Here is a 17392-nt window from a genome sequence, read left to right on the forward strand (position 1 = left end):
AAATAATTTCATATTTACAAGTGACCATTTGACACAATTCCAAGCGATTTGCATAACGTACAAATTCAACAATAAATTTATTGCTTGAGCACAGTGCTGAGAAATTTGTCTTCTTAAAGAAAAGACATGCATATTAACAGACAAAAGTATGTTTTGCTAGGAAAGGCATACATATCATTTGATGTCATAAGACCTATATTTTATTTCCAGCCCACCAACATTCTAGATCTATGCTAGTGGGGTACTATCTAAGATATACTTTGCTCATATGAAAAGTGGAAATAATATTACTGGCCTATCTGGCTCATAAGGTTCCTATGAGTATAAAAGAGAGAATAGATTTAAAAAATGTTACAATTATTAAACTATTATGTAACAGTTTTATTAACAAAATAGGTTAAATGAGAAAACAATAAAGCAGTAGTTAAACCGTCACTTAGGAAATAACACTGATCCTATTCCAGAGGATTTTCCAGGAATTGACAGTTCCCTGTACATGGTTAGAATCTACCTTCTATTCTAAGGTAACATTGAGAATGAAACTGTTTCCCCTAAACACCCACTTATTAAAATATGGAGATAAAATATTAACTAAATTTATGTGGGACCAATGAACTCAACAATTTACTAGCTAAAATTGATAAAAGTGAGTTCCATTTCATGACGATATCTTACTGTTAAATACTTATTGCCTCTCAATTACTCAAATTCTTTGGCAGTAAAAAAAAAAACAGAAAAACTTTTTAAAGAATCATAATATTAGTTTTAAAAAATCCAAAACAACTGCTCACTGCTCACCCAAATCTTGCATATTTTTCAAATAATTATAGAACCCACTGTGCTAAAATGTGAATCACCATTGAGTAACAGTGATGACACATATTTAACCACTGCAGGAAAAATCAGTTGCAAGATCATAAAGAAAACATAGTAACACTTTCTCTCCATTTACCCACTTTCACACTGCCTTTTTCCTGATTTAGAAACCTTAGGGTTTCTACCAAACATGGAACTGAGGAGCATTTTTCCTTTGTGCCTAATGTAACCCAAACCATTTTTCTCAATCAACCACTATTCCATGAAATTGCTTTCATTTTGCTTGCATCCAAAGCTGCCATTTCAAGAAAACAAGAAGAAGGGAGTAACACTCATCACCTTAAGGGAAATGTAATCCTAACAAAAACGCAACAAGAAAACACAAGAGGAAATGTAAGAGTGTATGCTGGAAAGTACAGGTGACCTAAAATGCTTAGGGAAATGAAAGCAGGAAAAATATATCACAGATTATTCGATTTTGTCACCAATGAACTTTAAGCAAACAAGACGTCTCATGAAAATTCCAAGGATGTAATGGCAATGGCTACTGGAACTGCAGGCTACCCAATCTTCGGATTAACAGCTCCAGAAGTTGTAGCTGCTGCACCTCCAATTTCACCTCTGCGGTGAATCGAATTAGAAAATTCTTCATATTCTTCCTGTGTCAGCAGAAATGTGTTAGCATTGTTCATCCACATCTTTTACCTTGAGGCCTTATAGCACCTCTCACTAGAGTGGGAGAATTATACTTCTTCTACCCGATGGAAGTTTGGCTTGGTCATGTGATTTGCTTTTAGCCGTGGAGTGTGGATGGGTAGAAGTGCCAGTGTCAACAGCTCCAGATCAAGGTCTAAAGAGATATTATATGTTTACAATGGTGTTTCTGCCATGTGCCATGAGAAGAACTTGTCCCAGGGTGCTGCTTGTCCAAAGAGAACGTAGAGACATTTCAAGCAGCCCTGAATCCAAACTGCAGCCGGAGCCAAGCTCAGCCCACAGGCAACCTGAAGAAGCTTCTCTGCCTCCATCTGCCAAACCAGACTCACAGGTTGGTGAGCATGAGAAAACAACATGCTTGTTGTTATAAGCTACTGAGATTTGTTTTTTCTTTGTTTGACAGCAGTACAACCTATTAGACAATTAATGGAAGTTGCTACAATTGTAGCATGTATGATCTCATCGTTCGACTTGACAATGAACTCTTCTAAGACATATTTTTAGGACATATATGACTATTAGGTTTTGAGTCACATTTTTCTCTTTCATGGGCTTTTCTATATAATCTAAACTCTCCATGATGCAAGTTAATTATTTTAGAAATAAGGAAAAAAAACAGCCTTTCATTCCAGGAATAAATGTTCTTTATACTGATAAAGATGCTGATTATATATATTTAGAGTAATACTTGATAAATATTTCCCTTCTATAATACTTTGGGTAATTCTGGTGTAAAATACCACAAATATTTTATAAAGATTCATATCCTACTACTCACCCGTTACTCTGTGCTCTGGCCACACTAGTCTTTTTCCAGATCTTCAAAAGCTTCATGCTAATTTCTCCATTAGGACTTCCTTCCAATCAAGTGTTCCTCTACCTTGAATATCTTCCCATTCATTCACCCAGATAAAATCTGATTACCCTTAAAATCTCAGTTCAAATACATCCTTAGTCATGTTTTCCCTAATGCATCCCGACTATATCAGTCCTCCTTTCATATGCTTTTATAGCTCCCTTACATAAATTTGTAATTGTTTTATCTGATTATTATCTATCTCCCCCACTTATCTGTAAACTCTCAGAAGAGTATATATAATTATATTTAAACACACACACATACACCTTGAAAGTGGGAAGGAAGGAAGGGATTAAAGAAACAATTGCAGAATATAGTATTTGGAAGAAACCTTTCATTATACCCATGAAGAAACATTAATATTTGATCCACATGTCCAAGAACTTTGAATCCCGTCCCGCTTTTCAGAATACCAACCAGTTCTTCTGTCCTCTACCACTTACAGACGTTTTTGGCATTTGTGTTACTGACCTCAAACAATGTAAAAATATTAATGAGATTATGGTTAGTCTTACTGGTTAGTTGATAACTTACATAAATTTTCTTTAAATAATGGAAATATTTTTGTAGAGAAAACTTCATGCATGCTTTTTTTTTTGTACTCTGCAACTTCAAGCAACAAATCTTGGGTAATTCATAAAATAGCAGTCCTGCTTACCACGCATATGTCAAAATATAATTCTCAACAAGACAAACGTGTGTGATTACATTCACTAAGTACACTGAAGAGCTCCAAATCACTCACCGTGAAAGCTGTAACTGCTTAAGTAAAATTAGTTTGGCTTTTCATTTGGTTTCTATTTCCTTTCAGTCAGAGATTTAGCTTTCAATGCTTAGAAGGAAAAGAAAAGGGAATTTTGCCTTATTCAACTTCAGAGTGGAGGGCTCAGGGAAGCCTCGGATGCTGAGCTCAATAATTATCTGATGTTTTTGTTTGAAATTAGGAACATTAATATAGAGAGGGTCACAAAATGAATAACTTAAAATTGTGAATAACATCAAATTAAAGGAAATAAAATTATTGTAACATTGATGTTACTTATCTACGTCCTATCTAGTTCTTGAAAATAGTTTCCTACATATATACAAATATAAGGACATCAAGTAATAGGTTGCTAAAAATGTGATAACAGAATAATAAAACAGTACTTTATTGGGTCCTTCCAAACACTTTACCACGTACTCTGTATGCATCATATATTTTAATCCTCACAAATTTCTTCAGGTAGATATTGTTAACCCTATTTTACCACATAGGAAATTCAGACCTAGGGAATTGAAGTAACTGAAGTTCATAAAGCTGCTAAATGGCAGAGCTGAAGTGGAGCCAAGTCTGTGTGATTTAAAATCCCACTACCATGAGAGATTAGCAGGTGACGCCAGCAGTGAAGCTTCAGGCATAAGCCATACCATAACATCTGGCATATTTGGCAGAAGTGGGTGACAGATTCGGTTCAGATTTTCCAAGAAGGAAGCATGGGAAGTTATAGCAGATTTTTCTTTTCTTGGTAGAGTCCCACCTAAACAAATAACAAATTAAATGATTCTCAACATCAGCTTTTAAAATGCTCCATAAGGGGATAAATGATAGGTAGTCAATCATCTATGAAAACTTTCTTTTTTTAACATCTAAAAGAACTTATATTTTTTTCAGTGGATTTGGCCTGGCTATATAATTGAGGCATTAGTAATACTAATTCATTCTCCTAGCCACTTTAATTTTAATGTTTTCGTCACTACAACAATATACTCAGATAAGTACTCTTCACAAATAAGAAATCTGAAGGTCACAGAAGTAAAATAGGAATTTGAATCCAGGTTTGCCTGACTCCTAACACATGCTTCTACTACAATTCATCTCTAGCCAAAATGCTGACGCAGTACTATATATCATTTTTTGATAGTTTGTATTACACTGAATAAAGCTGGCATATACATTTTGTCTTACCTGTTTGGCTTAATTTATGATGGACAAAGAAAACATTTTACCTAGGTTTACATTCGTCATATAACCTAACACGATTTTTAACATAAAACTGATAAACATTCAGTTAATAAAGAAATGAGAAAATATACAAATAAAGAAATAAATATATGAATTTTGCATCAGATTCCGAGTTATTACCACCAATGATACTTCTGCCTGCAGACGGGCAACAGCAGCCTGTAAGGAGACCAGGGTAGGATGACTAGACTGGGGACCTTAAAAAAAACCCTCCTTTCCTTCCCTCTCTTCATTATATCAGTATTGATTTTCAAGGAAGAAACTTTAATATATGCATTCCTTCTCTATAGCATTAAAAATTTCAGTTTAAAAAAATTAAAATGGCACTTACATCATTTTTCTTTATTCTCAACCAAAAATACAGATCACTTATAGAAATTAATCTAATTCATTAATTGAGGCACACAAATAAAAATTAACTATTTCTAGTGAGTTCTGTGGTAGGTAAATGGATTATATGGACTTCCCATGAAGAATCTTCTGCTTTGGGAATATTAAAACTAAAATATGTATTCAAGACATGCAAACAACTGCTTATTTCAAGTAAATGACAATCCCTCCCCTGAAATTCCATAATTCTTTACCTGCACCTCTGTTAAAAACTTACTGTTAGGGCCGGCCCTGTGGCTTAGCGGTTAAGTGTGCGCGCTCCGCTGCTGGCGGCCCGGGTTCAGATCCCGGGCACGCACCGCTTCTCCGGCCATGCTGAGGCCACGTCCCACATACAGCAACTAGAAGGATGTGCAGCTATGACATACAACTATCTACTGGGGCTTTGGGGGGAAAAAAATAAATAAATAAAATCTTTAAAAAAAAAAATCCAAACTTACTGTTAAATCTCTGCTCACCTTCCGTTCCTCTCCCATCTGTGAATCACTGGAGATTTAGCTAATGTCTTTCAATACCACAGTTCCTGGTATATTTTAAAATATTTTTAATTTCCAATTATTTACTATTAGATGATGTATGTATGCATATGTACACAAATGATTAATTAAGCACAATGCTCTAGAGATATTCAAGATGATTTGGTATAATTCCTGATTATCAAAGACATCTATCTGGGACAAAGTGTAAGGAATCCATGTGCTAACTGGAAACGACCTCACTTCAGAACAGGTTTGTTTTACTTAATTTAATGGACATGTGATATGTACCTCCATCAATATGTACAAATTGTGACAGAATCTTCAAGGACAAAATAAGACTGGCCTGGGCTTGGCAGACAAAATATCACTTTCAAATATCAAGATCACTGAATAAAGACAGACAAATAGTAAGGAAAACAGCAATAAGCGTTGCCATATATTGAGAAATTTTAAAAACAATTTTTTTTTTGTGGACTTTTTGTTTAGAGGGACCATCTTATGACAGAACTTTTAAAATGAAAGAAAAACAATGTGTCCATTTGTACTTGAGCCCCAAGTGAAACTTGTCCTGAAATTTATGAGGGCTTAATACAAGCAGTAGACTCTTAAGGGAGGCAAAAAGCAAGCAAACAAATGAGAAGACCCCAGAAAACCCAAAAACCAAAAGAGTATAACAGCCAACAGTAACACTAATGATGTCGTTAACATTAAGTCACATGTAAAAAAAGAAGAGCTTTGAAACTGGCTTGAGACTTTGCCTCTGCAACATTAAATTCAACACAATTCAAAAACAAAATTAAGTCATTGTTAATAAATTTTGATAGTTAAATATTATGAACAAATAACTTAAATCCAGCTATCTTTTCCTGCTCAAAGAACACAAATTTCTCAAATATACAAAGCATTAGAACTAATGTTTCATTATTATATGCTCATTGCATATGAGAAAATTATCATTTAAATACGGTAGCCATCTGACAAGATGTAAATAAAGATTAAGAATTCAAGCGTGACAACAACAAACACACACAGAGAGACAGAGAGAGTGGACTGGTGGTTACCAGACAGGAAGGGGGGGAGGAGGGCAAAAGGGATAATTAGGCACACATGTGTGGTGATGGATTGTAACTAGTATTTGGGTGGTGAACATGAAACAGAAATATAATGATGTACACCTGAAATTTATACAATGTTATATAAACCAATGTTCCACAATAAACAAAAAAAAGAAAAAAAAAAAAAGAATTCAAGCATGGTGGGGAACAGTGTACTTTAACAACTTAGTCAAGGACCACCCAGCTTAATGCTGCAATTGCATTATAAGGGAGCAGAAAGCAGACAAAGGTCAGAAGCTCTCAATACGAATCCTGGATAACTATGTGACCTGGGACAAATCAATATCTCTTAGACTGCATAAACACACACATATGCATATCTAATATGGAAAAATCATTCCTCAATGATGAATTTAAAAATTATTTAGCAGCAGTAACAGACATTTGTACTTCTCCTTCCAGCAGGATCTGTATTAAAATATAGGTAAACCTCTTCCTTTTACCAGAACAAAGAACTTCTATTTGGTATAGAACATTCCATTAATTAAAAATTTCATTTTTATGATAAAAATTAATCCTAAATTTACCCAGAAAGTAAAACAATTTGTCTTTGCTAAAGGAAATAATTATTCTATCTGAATGCAATGCCCAGAACCCAGCCCTTTTTCTATTCAAGCTTTTTTTCTCTATCTCCCATCATGAATGAGTTAGGCTTGCCCCCTTAGTGTAGCATCATCCCCACCTCGGGCTGACTCCTCAGAAATGTTCAGCTTTGTCTTATGTTTTCCTCTCTTGTCGTGTTCCCTGCTCCGACAGTGTGACATTCTCTGTCCTCCACTAATTTCAATTTGCCTATCCTGTATGGTACTGCTGATGACTTTAAACATTATTGGTATTCTGTAACTCACCATTTAGCTTACTTATTCTATGAATGGCAAATCATATTTTATTATAGTCATATTTCTAGATTTATTCATTATGCGTGTTAGTAATATACAATTGTAGGCTTTATATATCTTTTAATATATTTTTTAAATGAGCTTCAATGTCATTGAGTTAAAGAACAAGGGGTGCAATGGTGAATTTAAATAGCAACACTAAATATTATCTCAACTAGTTGGACATGTTCACTAACATAAAAGTTAGTTTTAAAGTTCAGGCTTGCTGCTCAATGCCCAGAAATAATCTGTCTTTAAGAGCCTAATCTAACAAACATAATCTAAACTAAAAGATGTATACAATACCAGAGTAGACAACAGAAACTCAATTTATTAATTTACGCTGAGCTACTGAACTGTCATAAAAACAAGAATACTTAAGAGCACTGTCATTAGTATTAAAAGAGATAATGCATGTGAAACCTGAAGCATAGTGAGTACATAATATATATCATCAGTTATTATCCTTGTTTTCTTACTGTCCAGTTACATAAGAATCCAAATGATAATACAGTTTCTTTGCATTTCTGATTGCACAATGTTCTATATGCAGTGGATATTGCAATTTCAATGCAATTGAAAATATTTTCAATATTTCTTGGAATATTTCAATATTTATTAAATAAACAGACTGCTCCTTTTCCTTTGGGCTATTTTATCTTCTCTCAATGTCTTTAATTTTCCCTCTGTAAGTATTAATGCCATTCTCTGTGTCCTAGTTTTGTCTTGCTTCTACAGGCTAACTTGGCCTTAAGCTATACATACTGTCATAACTTGCCTAGGAGAAACCCATAAGCTTTTCTTACAACTTACGGTAAAAGTTCATGATTTTAGAATTTGCTGAATTCCCCTATTAAATGTTTGTTCCCTAGTATAACTATCAGATCAGTAGATCTTATTTCCCTCATTTTCAATTTTTACAGAGTTGTTTCACTGAATCATCCAAGAATTGAAAATAGGTATGTTTACAGAATATTAAATGCCCCATAAACATGTTGGGATCTGAACTAGTATTTTTTTAATGATAGCTATGAATTTTTTTCTCATGACATAGCCATGGCAGTAAATTTGGCAAAATTTATTTGGTTCACCTATTCATCTCTGATTGATTCACTCCAAGTAATTAATTAAAATAGATATGTGCTTTAACGTGCTATTCAATCACTCACCATAGGAACTGACACCTGGACTGCACTTTCTCTCACAAACAAGTTTAAGGTGTCTACTTTACCTCAAATTAGCAAGCACATGGCATTTCTGAAGAATAAAATGGCAATATAAAAATTACATACAAGATTTTAAATTCCCTTTGAATTCTTATAAAAGCAATTTTGAATTTTCTGTTGATGATTCTACAGTAGATCTAAATTAATCCAGGCAACTGTTTCTGGACATATCCAGAATATAGTGTCATACGAAGACATTTGCAGAGCTTAGTGAAATTTGAAAATTATATAATGCAACAACATAAAATTTCAATAAACATTATTAACATTATTAATGCATGTAAAAGAAAATATGAGGCAAAAGACATGACTGATTTGAAGGTTTACTATTTCCTGAGCATTTAAATATGTTCAAGTTACAACCTTTCTATGAATACAGTTTGAACTGGAGGTAATGTATTGGGAATAAAAACCTATAAAGTGATGTTGCAAGATAGAATTCAGAACTGCTTTCCCACATATGTATAAAAACTACGCAAATTATGAAATCCTATATGCAAACGTATCTTAGTACTGCCTAAAACTGAGGACATACATCATCCACTGGGGAGCAGGAGACCCAGGCCAGCCCCAGATCTGCTGCTGGCTCCTCTTCTCCTGCCTCCCTGCATGGAGTTACGAAAAATGAAAAAGTGAAGACAAAGACTATCATTTGCAGCATGGTCAAATAGCTCCTATTCGACCCAACTCTGCTGTATATAACAACTATAAACTCCAGACAAACTACAAAAAAAAGCAATGACTACAAGGCAATGGATAGTGATTAAATGCACGTACATTCTAGAACTGAGTTGAAACTTGTTAAAACGAATGCTACTGTGTGAGTTATGTGGCTTTTGCCTGGCTTTTCCTCTGAAGTTAGGCCAACATTTTCAATGTGTGAAATGGCTATAACTCTTATAGAAAACCTGCAAGTTTTCTGACCTGAAAAACCAGAAGACATATTTCAAGGCAACTCTACTTCTAAAAACTGAGGGGAAAATCCTAGAAAGGAGAGATGCACAGAGGAGGAGCCCCAAACTCTGAGTATAAACCCTACTCAAATATCTAGCTGATTCCTGAACCATACATGCATGATGCAGACTCAACATAGCTTGCAATGAATGCTAAAATAACTAAACTGAGATTTGAGATGTAATAAATGTTTGAAATTTAAACCTAACCAAATTAATTGCCTATTAAAACAAAAAACCCCCTATTCTTAAGAAGAATATAACCAAATGCAAATTATCTATATAATATCACATTCACAATGAGTGGAATATAATTAAAATGAATCATGTATGGGGAACCAGAAAAAATGTTACTCATTTTTAAAGGAAAATTATCAACTGATTTTAACCATGAGATTATCCACATGTTGGGCCGGCCCCATGGCTTAGCGGCTAAGTGCACAAGCTCCACTGCTGGAGGCCCGGGTTCGGATCCCAGGCGTGCACCGACGCACTGCTTCTCCGGCCATGCTGAGGCTGCGTCCCACATACAGCAACTAGAAGGATGTGCAGCTATGACATACAACTATATACTGGGGCTTTGGTGGGAAAATAAATAAATAAATAAAAATTATCCACATGTTGGATTCATCATAGGACTTTAAGGCAGCTAGTGTGTATATGAACGTATACATATATTTATATTCCAGTGCGATGGAGAAACACTCATAATGTATAAAAATCTATGCAATTTCAGCAGAAAAAAATAAAAAGATAAAATAAAAACTTGATAAGAATTCCAGAAAAACACAATATCTAAATAAAACATTCTTTGGATAAGAAGAATGGAGATGATGGAGGAAAGAAAATCAATGATCTTGAAGACAGATCAATAGAAATAACACAGTCTGAAGAAGACCAAGAAACATGTTTGGGGAAAAAAAAAATGAACAGAGCTTCAGGAACCTGTGGGACATATCAAAAGTATAAACTACATGTAATTTGAGCCCAAGAAGGACTGGCAAGAGAAAAAAGGATAGGGGAAAAAAAAAAATTTGAATAATGGTCAAAAACTTCCCAAACGTGTGAAAGACAATTTTACACAAACAAGAAGCTCAGTAAACCCCAAATAGGAATAACACAAATAAAACTAAATCCCAGCACAGAAAAGCCAAGTTGCTGAAATCAAAGGTAAAGAGAAAATCTTCAAATTAGCTTGAGAAAATGGCATATTCTACACAGGGAAAGAGTAATTCACGTCACCACTGACTTCATATCAAAAGCCATGGAGGCAAGACGAGGGTGGAAGAACACCGCTAAGAGGATAAAAGAAAAAAACAAGGTAAACAGAATCCTATATGAAGTGAAAGTATCCGTCAAGAATAGGAAATAAAAATATTTTTACACAGGAGAACAAGAAATCTTGTCCTCAGCACTGCACCTACAAGAAATGCTAAAGGAATTTCTTCAGCTGGAAAAAAAATAGTACCAGAGGGAAAAAATGGACCACCAGGGAGGAATGAAGAACAACATAATAAATATGCTGATATATAAATTTTTCTTAGTTTAGCTAAAATACGCACAACTATTTAAAGCAAAAATTACAATGCTGTCTTTTGGGTTTATAACATTCACAGCATGAGATAACAAATAACATATAAATAATGTCGAGGTTGTGGTAAATGGACCCACGTGGTTTCAGGTTTTCTATATATGATGTGAGGTAGTACAATATTAACTCTATAGACTGTAAAAATTTAATCCTAGAGCAACTACTGAAAAAAATGCCAATAGATAATTTAGAATGGAATTCTAAAATTCATTCCAATACTAACAGAGCTAGAAAAGAGGGAAAGGGAGGAAAAGTAAAGTACAGTGGACATACAGAAATTACCTAATAAAACTGTGAACCTAAATCAAATGATATCAACATTTACATAGAATGTTTATGGATGAAACAACTTTAACTAAAAGGCACAAATTATCAGAATAATTAATAGAAGCAGGACCTCACTGTGCTATATACAAGATGAAATTTAAATATAAAGCTCAGGTTGAAGGCAAATGGATAGAAATGATATAATACAAACCCCAAGTTTAAGAAGGCTAGATTATCTATTTTAACAAGAAATAAAGACATCAAGAAAAGTCTGTTGCCAGAGATAAAGCAAGATACTAAACAAAGACAAAAAGCTCAATTCATCATGAAGATAGAACAATCATAAATGTGTATGACCTGATAACCTTCAAAAAGCTTCAAAAAACATGATGCAAAAACTACAGTATTAAAGAACTAGATAATTCCACAATCATAGGAGATTTTAACAGTCCCCTTGAATAGCTTATTGAAGCACTAGACAAAAAACCTAATAAACATCAACAATCTTGATCTAATGGATAATTGCAGAACATTACATATGATAATGTCAGAACACACTCTTTTCGAGTGTTTATATTATATTCACCAAGGTGGACCATAGCACAATCATAAATAGTCTGAATCAATTTAACAGAAATGAAATCATACGGAATAAATTCTTTGATCACAATGGAATTAAATTAGATATGAATAACTGTCACAGACTAGGTGCCTCGAGAAACTCAAAGGTAGGTTTGGAAGCAATTAACTGTTTTTTCCAAGTTGTTTCTTTTCCTTTTGTGTTTTAAGGAGATGTAACCACCAGCCATCCTGAAACTGACCACACCTCACCACAAGAGCTATGTCCGTGACCTTTGCCTTATTTTTAATGCAAAGATCTCTCCAGGAGGAGCTTAGGCCTCATTATGTGGAAGCATGTTCTCCAACTGAGCTGTGCAAGTGAATACCCGCCTCTCCCTTTTGAATATTCATTCCTCAACCAAATAAAAGTCCCTGCTTTCTTGTGTTGGGGGACGCCATGACTTTGGAAACGATTTCTCATGGGCTCCCTTTTGCTGCAAATACACTTTACTTTGGAAGACAACGTCCACTGGTGTAGAGTCTTATTTAACTCACCAGGAGGCGAGCCCACTTGGTTGGGTATCATAAGGACACCACTATCTAAGAAAACTGCAAATATTTCAATTCAACAACACACTTGGAAATAATCCCAAGGGAAAAAAATCACAGGAGAAATTATAGAATAGTTTGAACCAAACGATATGCAAAATACAGCATACAAAAACTGGGGAAGGCAACTAAAACAATTAGAGGGAAACGTTTACCTCTCAGTGCTCACATTAAAAGAATAAAATAAAATTTAAACGTCTAAAACTAATGGCCCAAGATTCCGCATGAAAAAATTTCAAAAATAAAAGTGCAAAGTAAACTAAAAGTAATTCGAAAGTAGAAAAAAAGAAACGTAGTTAACAAAACAGTAATCAGGCAAAATGTAGAAAATTAAAGCAGAAAGCTGTCTTTTTGAGGAAGAAAATCTAAGATAAAGCAACAGGGCTGCAGGAGAAGCTGTCTTCCCACCCCCGGGTCACCCCAAAAAAGTTCGTTTACTGGGGCTGCTTACCGTGGCCTGGGCTCCTCCGGGCGCACACCAGCCGGGAGCGGGCGCACGGGACCCTCCGGCCCCGACCCCTCGTGTACCCAGCCGCAGGGCTGGCCTCAGGAAGTGGGGCCAGTCAGACCGCGACACCACGTCCAGTCGCCAGCATGCTGAGCTGCACCCCCGTGGAAGCTGCTCCGCGCTCTGTCGGGGCTGCTGCGCAGGCCTGGAGGCAAAGCGGAGGCTTCTGCGCCCGTGAGCACACGCCAACGCCGGAGTCACAGGAGAGTATGGAAACGCTGACGAGGCCTGAAGAACCAGGAGGCCTCTTCAAGGAGGACGGTCCAGCGGCTGAGGGGCGCACGCCCCCAGGGCTCTCTGGGGAACAGCGAATGAAATGGGGCTTCCCACGGCCTGGGCCTCCTGGTTACGGGTGGCGCGGAGGCCTGGCTGGGGCTGCCCCGGGAGCGGCCGGCAGGCCCACGGAAGCCCAATGGCAGGGCGGCAGCAGGCTGCTGTGAGGCCCACCGCCAAAGTTGCTTTTGCTTTTCTTGCCGCGTGGCCTCGATGAAGGGGATGTGGAGGGATTCGAGGTGGAAAGGCCGGAGCTGGAGCCTTTCAGGGGCCTGCGTGGCCGGGATGGCACAGATGTTGTGGAGGCCTAACAGCGCGTTGGGACGCGTGAGGCTTCTGAGGGGCTCTGTGCGGACGCTCTGCCTGGCCAGCGTGAACCGGAAGTAGTTACTGGCAATATTTTCAGTCTCTCCGAGGGAGCGTCAGCCTGTAGGGGTCTTTTTCCTGCATGCCTGGTTCCCCGTTATCTGCTGCAGAGGTTTCACGGGCTGGTTTGTTCTGTGGCCTTGTTCAAACTACTGGGAGACTGGTTTTTATGATGATGGGCTCGAGACTCTTTCAGAACCCATTATCCTCATCCCAGCAGGACTCGCGCCTAATCTTCTCCAGGTTGCTCTAGTTAAAATCCTGGTGAATCAGTGGCTGCACCTGCTCCAGGAGATGCCGGAAGAGCACGCAGTCCTGTTCTTGCCAACGAATGGTGGCCAAGTAATCCATCTTCTCTAGCTCAAACTCTGACTGCAGATCTTTGATCTCCACACATCTGTCTCTCTCTCTATATATATATATTTCTAATATCTCTAAATATATATATTTCACTAATAGAAAAGGAATTATCAAAAACATTCTCACAGAGAAGAGTTTATGATTAGATGTTTTTACTAAGAATTCTGTCAAACATTCAATCCTGAAGTTTTTCAGATAAAGCAGAGGAGGATGGAACTCTCCCAGACATCTTTTGAGACCAGCTAACACTAAAGATGACTCTGACAATGAAATTAGAAGTAAAAAAAAATAACATTGCAGACAAATATCCGTTAGGCACAAAATCTTTAATAGAATTATCAAATTGAATCCAACAATATATGAGGGAAATACATTATGAACAAATAGGTTCAATTCCAGGAATAGAGCGTTATTTGAAGTTGCTTAAATTAATCAGTATAATTCATCATATTAACAGAATAAAGGAGATAAAACATGATCATTTCAATAGATGCAGAAAAAAAATTTAACAAAATTCAACACTCCTTATCCATTAAAAAAAAAATTCTCAGCAAACAAGGAAGAGAAAGAAACTTTCTCATTTTGATAAAGGACATTTAGAAGAAACATAAAGCTAATATCATACTTAATGTTGAAATAATGCTTTTCCTGTAAGATTAGGAACAAGACAATAATGACTGCTCTCACATTTAACATTGTACTCAAATATTTATACTTGATCCATGTGCATAAAAACTGCAATTTTATAACCTGTGTAGGTTTTCATGTTCCACCACTACTGTCAAGATGCAAAACCATGCTACAGTTGCCTTTCGTTTATTGATTTCTAATTTGGTTTGATTATGGTTAAAGAACACATTCTGCATGATGTCAATTCTTTTAAATGTGTTGAAGTTTGTTTTATGGCCTAGGATATGGTCTATCTTGTGGAATATTCCAAGGACACTTGAAAAAACAGTGCACTTTTATGTCGTTAAATGGAATATTATATTTACGTAAAATATATTCTTTTGGTTGATGGCATTGTTCAGATCTTTTATGTCTTTGCTGATTTTCTGTCTAAGAGTTCCTTCGATTTTTGAGGGGGATAGCTGGGTTGAAGTTCCCAATTATAATTTCAAATTTATCTTTCTCCTCTGAGGTTTATCAGTTTTTGCTTCATGCAGTTTGAGTCTCTGTTGTTTGGTGCGTACACATTTAGAATTATTGTCTTCATTTTTTGGGGGGTCTTTTATCATTATATATTTGAGGAGAGGAGGCTGTGTTTTCGATGGCAGTCTAATATTTAAAGCCTTCGCAATCTTGTTTTGGTCTGCTTAGTTTGTCTGGTGCTGCTTGGGTTTCTGCTGGTCTCTGTTGATGAGTGGGCAGAACAGGTTTTCCCAGACCAGCCAGGAATGTCTCTTGGTGGGGAAAGCATGAGTTAGGATGCTTTGTTTTCTCAGTGCCCCCTGGTTGCCTTGATATCCCCAGCTGGGAGAGAAAAGTCTCAGCCTGTGGAAATAAACAGGCTTCCCCAGAGTGCGGCACTTGCTGTAACTGTGTTCCTTTTTATTCTGCCTGTGTCCCTGGGTAGGGGAGGGGAATGTCAGGCTTGTGAGGTAAGAGGCTTCCCAAAATGGGAAACCTACTGTAGTTGAGTGTCTCCTGCAAGTTCTGCTTTTCCACATTTTTGTCTCTTGACAGAAAAGTGGTGTCTTAGCCCCAGTAGCATAGAGAGTGCTTCCCCTGGCCACTTATTTTTGGGGGCTGCCAATTGATACCCCTTGCCAATGGTGTGCAGCTTGCCTGAGTTGCCATAGGGACTCCTCCGTGGCTGTGGGGAGGAGGACTGGGCTGCCTTCTCTTGCTAGATTCCGGTTTGGAAACATTCAATCTGTATGGCTTTCCTCTGTTGGTTGGGAGGACACAAGACACCCTGCCGCTATGCTATTCTTCCATTCCTGTGGTCACAGACCAACTTCTCACCTTCCTCCTACTATCTTCAGATTTCTCCTGTATTTGTCTGTTGTTCCGTTTCTAGGGTTTATAGTTGTGCTTAATGGTGAGCACAGGGAAAAAATAGGTCTACACCATCTTACCCAGACTGGAAGTCTCTCACAGAAATTTCTAAAAAGAAGAAAAAATTGGAAAACTTATATTACTATAGATTTCAAATCTTATTATAAAGCTACAGTAATCAAGAGAATGCAGTATTGGTAAGAGGATAGACACTAGATTAAGAGAACAGGAGAGAGGGCCGGCCCGTGGCGGAGTGGTTAAGTGCTTGCGCTCCGCTGCTGGCGGCCTGGGCCCGCACTAACGCACTGCTTCTCGGGCCATGCTGTGGGTGCATCCCACATGGAGTAGAGGAAGATGGGCACGGATGTTAGCCCAGGGCCAGTCTTCCTCAGCTAGAAGAGGAGGATTGGCATGGATGTTAGCTCAGGGCTGATCTTCCTCACCAGAAAAATAAACAAATAAAATTAAATTAAAAAAAAACAGAAAACCAAAAAATTTTTTAAAAAAAGAGAACAGGAGAGAAAGTATACGAATAGAATCATCATGTATTGTTAATTTATTTTCCCTAAAGTTTCCAAGGCAATTAAATAGGGAATGCAAATATTTGTAAACAAGGTACCTGAAGAACTGTATATCTGTATGAATACAAATGAATAGTACACAAGAAGTAAATATAAAGTGAGTCATGGATTTAAATATAAAGACTAAAATTATAAAATCTCTATAAAAATGTTTATGACTCTGATATTATCAAATATGTTTTAGATAGTGATATAAAGCAAGAATCATAAAATTAAAACAATAAATGATAGATTGGAATTTATCATAGTTAAAAACATTTGATCTTTGAAGGACACCATAAAAAAAATAAATAGCAAGGTACAGATTGGACTAAAATATTATTAATAAATCTGACAAAGGACTTGTATCCATAATATATAAAGAACTCTTACAACTCAATAGTAAGAAAAGAATCAATCCAATAGAAAAAATTGACAAATGATTTGAACAGATGATTAATAAAAGAGCATATACAAATGTCTAATAAGCATACATTCTCAACAGCATTAATCATGAGGGAATTTCAAACTAGGAACACCATGGGACACTAATGCACAACTCTTAGAATGGCTGAAATTAGAAAGATTTAGGTTCACAATTGTTGGTGAAGAGGTGGAACAACTTGAACTCTCATACCCTGCTGGTTGAATATGAAATGGTACAACTACTTTGGAAATCTGTCTAGCAGTTCCTTTAAAAGTGAAATATTCATCTATCATGAAATTCAGACATTCTATTCCTAGGTATTTACCCCGAAGAAATGACAACATATGTCCACACAAAGAATTGTACAAGAATATTCATAGTAGCTTTATTCATACTAGTGAAAAACTGAAAAAACATGAGTTGGTGTTTTC

The sequence above is a fragment of the Diceros bicornis genome, chromosome 28, assembly GCF_020826845.1.
Source record: "Diceros bicornis minor isolate mBicDic1 chromosome 28, mDicBic1.mat.cur, whole genome shotgun sequence".
Taxonomy (NCBI): Eukaryota; Metazoa; Chordata; class Mammalia; order Perissodactyla; family Rhinocerotidae; genus Diceros; species Diceros bicornis.